Source organism: Neovison vison, chromosome 2, assembly GCF_020171115.1.
Source record: "Neovison vison isolate M4711 chromosome 2, ASM_NN_V1, whole genome shotgun sequence".
In the NCBI taxonomy this organism is placed as follows: Eukaryota; Metazoa; Chordata; class Mammalia; order Carnivora; family Mustelidae; genus Neogale; species Neogale vison.
In genome coordinates, this window is record NC_058092.1 from 104,178,146 (window position 1) to 104,184,183 (window position 6,038).

Genomic DNA, 6,038 nt, shown 5'->3' on the forward strand with positions numbered 1-6,038 from the left:
CAGACTCTGGCTTGTGTTCCCTGGGGAGTGAAAGAAAGCACCTTCTAGGTCTAGTTCTTGGGACTGTAAGACACCAAAACGTAAGCAGAATCACACAAAATATTGGAGAACGCGGCACACTGCTCCAGGAGAGACCTCAAGAAAAACAAGAGGCCCAATCTTTTCCTGAAAACTGTGCATAGAGGACTCCCACGTGTCTCCGGTGAGAAAGACCATCAACCAGCAATGCAGTTAAGTGGGTTAGAAATCACGCATTCACTGAGTGAGTGGTACCGCTAAAACAGCAACACCAGCAAACCTTCTCTTAAAAGATAAAGCTGTAAGAGAAAATTAAAAATCAGAGCATTCTGTTATTGAACACCTATTACCTGGGGAAAGGACAAATACAGTCCCCCACTACCATAAATTATGGAGTAGAGTTTCCCACATTTGGGGAAATCGCAGGGGTCACATGCCCATAGTGCAATTGACAAGCCTCATCCTGGGAAAACGACCTGCTTGATCATGGTGTCTCCCCTGCTGGGTAAGTATGACCCTCTCTGCCTCCGCCTCTGCCCCACACTAGCCTCACCCGCCGTCCACCCTGCACACAAGCTCTCTTGCCAACCAACACCCCAACACCCTCAGCCCCCATTCCTGCCCCAAGCATCTTCACCCTCCACAGGAGTCTTCCTAATACAATGGAAACTACAGCACTGCTACATCCTCTGCCTGAGGAATTCTCTGGCCCAGAACCTCGGCCTAATGATAACTGATTTACATCAGACGTGCTCCGTCCATGACGTCAGGGGGTCTCCCTGCCACCACACACAGGCAGGCATACAGAGCACTCAGCACAGGGAAGGCTGCCCCAGCCTGAGAGGAACATGAGGGAGGACTTTCCAGCAGACAGAGAAGCGCAGATCCCTCTCTCCCTCTCTCCCTCTCCTTAAAATCTGCTTTGAGGAGAGAGAGGGCATTGGCTACACCTGTGGAACTCAGCCTCCTAGCCAGTCCCCCACGCATCCCCCCAGGCCTGGAAACCTTGGGGGATGGAGCAGGGAACCAAAAGTCAGCAACCTCTGGGCTGGCCCTCTGGCTGACACCTGCTGGCAACATCCCTGGCCCTGAAAAAAGCACGGGGGACAGCTTATTTACCAGGCCGGCTCCTAGGGCAGTGATGCAGAGTTCCCTCGAGGCTGCCCTGGAGAGAACGACCAAGGATCCCACTGTTGAGGACAGGGCCAAAGGAAACCATCCCTTCTGCTCCCTTAGACAGGGCTCAGAGTTCACAGCAGGGGGTTTGTGGGGTGCCAGCTCTGCCACCACCTTCCCTCTTCCTCCACCATGGTGCTCTTCCCCTTGGATGAGATTTCTGCATCAAAGTTGGTGGAAAAATGCCAGGTCTGGGAAACAAAGCAAAACAAATACTCCCAAGAAACCAGTACTTGGGCAATTGTATGGCCCTGGATGGAGTGTCCTAGGGTCCTGATTTGCCTTTGTCTAGATGACGCCTTGAGGGAGTGCTTTTCTTTTATGAGATTGTTGAAATTCGAAAAGATTGGGGGGCGGAGGGTGTCTAACTTTAGTTGTCACCTAGTTTGTAGTGTGGTGGGAGGCAGAATAATGCCCCGTCCCTAGGGGGTGCCCATGGTAATGCCAGTGAGGAGGAAGCAGGCTAGCTAAAGGACAAAGCACAGGCTGACTCCCTGAGCCCCTGACCTCCCACTCCTGGGTGAGATCTCTGGGACAGTTCCAGGAAGCTGCCAGCTGTGTTATTGGTAATGGCGAACTATAGGGAAAAACAACCTTAACTTGACAATGGCAAAGGCCTCCAGGATCTTGAAGGTCCTCTTTAGCATATTCTTTTGAAAACCTCCCTTTCTCCAAACCCCTAATGCCCAAGTGTATAATGAGCCTTGGCTCCCAGCCCCATGCAGCAGCTCTTTCTGCCCAAGGGTCCTGTCCCCATGCTTTACTAAAACCAACATTCTGCACCAGAGACGTTGCAAGGATTCTTTCTTCATCGTTGGCTCCCAACCTCACTCCACCAAACCTCACTTGTATTCCGAAAACCCATCACCAGGAACCTGTGCACGTGTTCCATCAGCAGCAAAAGGGACCCTGCAGAGGTGCTTATGTTAAGGACCTTGAGAGGGGGAGATGATCCTGGATTCTCCAGGCAACCTCTGGAAAGACCAGGGGGTCTTAAAAGTGGAAGAGGCAGAGAAAGAGGTCAGACGGATGCTGTGTGAGGAGGACTCTGCCTGCTGGGGCTGGGGCTGAGCGTGGAGGAGGGGCCTCTAAAAGCTGGAACAGGCAAAGAGACACACCTAAAAAAATAGAAACTTCAGGATATTTTACCAGCAAAAATGGGACTTGTCAGGAATAAAAGGGGAAGGAGATCTGGGATAAAGCAGCGTTGGCAAATCCATAGGCGAGTCCAGAGAACAAAGGGGAGGGACACTCTTTTCTTTGGAGGAAAGGGGTCAGTTGGGAAGATTGTTCTGAAAGTCCATTGGGGTGAACTGTGAGTCGGAAGAGTGTTGGTGTCTCCCTGGGAGGAAAAGCTAGCATAGTAGAGGCATAGGCCTCTATTAACCTGGCCAGGTTAGTAGAGGCCTATGCCTGTGCAATGTCAAGTCCCAGTAAGGTCAGATCAGTCCCTCCCTTGGGGCCACAACCCTAGGAGGTAAGGAGGGCAGAGGAGCTCTTTTGCAAAACCTCGGGACTGCATTTTAGTGTGGTTTCCCTTGATTAATTTCCACCCTCTCCTAGAGCCTCCAGAAGGGAAGGTACCCAGTGGACATCTCAATCTTTGAGATCCTTGCTGGGACTCTGCACCCTCAAAACTGTAAGATTAAAAATATATATATATATGTGTTCTTGTAATGCGCTCTGTTTATGGTGACTTGGTAACACAGTAAGAACCATCTAGCTCATTCACCTCAGTGGTAATGAGTTCTGGGGAATGCGATAAATTCTGTACAAACTCTGCAGTTTTTCTGTCTTAGATCCACAGGTCAAGAGCTAGTTTTATTCGGGTTTATGTCTTACTTTTAGGTACCTGCTGATGTGATGTGAGCCAGGAGCAAATGGCCAAGAAAGAATTCTTGAGGCGTCTTCAGGGCAAAAAAGGTGTTTTTATTAAAGTTCAGGGACAGGACCCCTGGACAGGAAGAGGTACCCTGGGATTGTGAGGAGTGATTTATCATATACTGTACATTGGGGGTGGAGGGTGGAGATAAAGACGTTTCCAAAGGGATTTTTAGGTGTTATAAGAGACGGTAAGGAAATTTACTTTTATTTACATTTCACTGGCCTTTGCTGTCCTCATCACCTGCCACCTGTTTTCTTTCCATTCTTTTCTGTGGGATTCACAGTCCGCTCCCTGCATGGGCTCAGCCAGGTTCTTATGGGAATTATGCCAAGTGGAAGCCATTGGCGGCCACACAGAAAGATATTTCAAGAGTGGGCTCTGTTACTCTCACAGGGAGGGTTAGGACATAACTTACAAAGAGGTGAATATTGGACAATATACCCGTCAAAGGTACATCTTTGTTGCAATGAGTTCTCTTAAGGCACAAAGCTACTTTTCAGCCTACAAAGGGTGGAAAGCAACTGATCTGTGACTGAATCCTGAGCGGTGTGAGGTTAATACGACACCATACTCTGTTGCTTTCCTAAATGTTATGTACTTAAAATGAATTTTGTAGAAGCAGTGTCTAAGTTCTTCACTGGTTACTGACTATCCCATCAGAGTGCAGCAGCCTTGGCGGCACAGGGATGGAGGAGGAATCGCTGGGATGCTGGAATAAGCACAGGGCGACATGGTCTGGTGCTTGGTTTCTTTGCCTTAATAGCTTACCGACTTTCATCCATTCAACCGATTGGGCCAGCGAGTTCCTCTGTATTGACAGCCAAAGGCCTTCATGGAAATACCTGAACAACAGAGCAGGAGAGCAGATGTGGAGTCACTCCATTGACTAATAAAATAGGGGGCATCCCTACCTCAGGTGGGAGTCTTTTCTTGGGTCTTTCTGTTATTGGTTGCAGTGGTGGTGATGGTTGTGAGATACTATTTGAGAATTTTCTTTGTTGTTGTCCGTGCTTGTGACTCTCTAGGAAATAATTGTGGAGTGATAGCTTTATAGTAATTCTTGGAAAGCAAAAGAACATAACTAACGATTCTTCCCCAGGAATATTTGCAGATCTCTGTGCCAACATTTATGGAAGGACTTATACACTTTTCAGTTAACGGTTATCAATCGAAGTGAAACAACTCTATACTTTTGGGTCAATGTTGGAGAACAACAGTTTTAAACTGAGGTCTGCATCAGAATCACCTGGGGTAAGATACAGATGTAGTGAAAAGAAGGGCCATCTGTACCCCAATGTTCATAGCAGCAATGGCCAGTCGCCAAAGTGGAAAGAACCAAGATGCCCTTCAACAGACGAAGGGATTAAGGAAGATGTGGTCCATATACTCTATGGAGTATTATGCCTCCACCAGGAAGGATGACTTGGGACAGGACTGGAGGAAATTATGCTGAGTGGAATAAGTCAAGCAGAGTCAATTATCATATGGTTTCACTGATTTATGGAGCATATGGAATAACATGGAGGGCATGGGGAGCTGGAGAGGAGATTGGAGTTGGGGGAAATTGGAGGGGCAGAAGAACCATGAGAGACTGTGGACTCTGAGAAACAATCTGAGGGTTTTGGAGGGGAGAGGGGTGGGAGGCGGGGTTAGCCTGGTGGTGGGTATTATGGAGGGCGCGCATTGCATGGAGCACTGGGTGTGGTGCATAAACAATGAATTTGGAACACTGAAAAGAAGTTTGTTTTTTTTTTTAAAAGCTAAACACACACACACACACACACGCACACAGAAAACTCTGAAACCCAAAAGAAAAAAAAAAAAAAAGAATCACCTGGGGGTATTTGTGTAACAAATGCAGATTCTGGGGCCACACACCAATGAAATACTTAGGATTGGAGCCCAGGAAGTGGCTCCTGTGATCTCCACTGCTGATTCTAAGACTCTCCAAACCTAAGAACCACTCTCTAATATTTTTAGATTGCGGATTCTTACAAAATGACAGAGAAAGCAAAACTCCTTTTAAACTTAGACTTCAACAGTAGTCTATGACCTTCTTAGGGACAGTGTGTCTTTCCTACTCTTACATGCTCAGCCTAGAGACTGGTGCCGAAATCAGAAACAGAGCAGGTGAGGAAAACCTTTTATTTCTTTGTACACATTTTACTTTCATAGACGCCAAAAGGACTGTGTTTCATTTCCTCTAACAGACCCTGTCCGCCAGTTATGTTGCCCTCGACAAATTACTATAGCAACATATATAAATATCTATCATACATTTATACACACGTACATCCTACTAAAGCACTGTCAGGACACAGACTAGGCTTTCCCACAACTGGTGCTTCTCAGGTGCCTCTTAAAAATGATCACTGGTTTGTCTCATAGGACTTTCAATGGGCTCGGGCTGGCCCTGAGCCTGAGTTCCTCAGAGAGGAGTTAGGGTGATGAAAGGGAACGGCGTATTCAGAGTGAGGCGGCCACACTTCGGAGATCATAAAAGAAGGGAACTAAGAGGTGCTGGGCTAAGCAGGAGATGGCACATGGGAAGCCACCGCTGTCACCAGGAGCATTTGAAGCACTCAGCAGCCTCGGTGTAGACAGATGCCCAGCTGATGGCGGCCGGGCTAAGCCAGGCCCAGGGAAGCGTGGATCTGGGACTCGTACTGGCTGCGTCCCACTGGCCCTCAGGACACTGCTGTCACTCGTGGGCTTTGGAACGGGCTGAGGAGCTCTTATGTGGGGATCAGGGGTCCCATCTCTAGGAAGCAGGGTGCTGTGTCCCCTGAGCTGCCTGCCTGAGGGTAGGCGTTGGAGTGAGGACCGGCCGTGGTCAGTTCCCAGGCCAGTGAGGTGCGCAGAAGCAGTGTCAGGAGCTCCTCTACAGACCAGTGCTGGGATGAGCAGCCCCTGGCGGGTGGTGTTCCTCAGCCACAGGAGAGGCTGTCTGTCCTTCATC

General features: G+C 48.6%; 1 non-coding gene across 1 annotated transcript; it reads right to left on the reverse strand.

Moving 5' to 3' along the window:
* Positions 1-368: 368 nt before the first annotated feature.
* LOC122901354 lies at positions 369-531 on the reverse strand. The gene has a single exon (XR_006383453.1). It is a non-coding gene; the product is annotated as a U1 spliceosomal RNA (small nuclear RNA).
* Between the last annotated feature and the right edge of the window lie 5,507 nt (positions 532-6,038).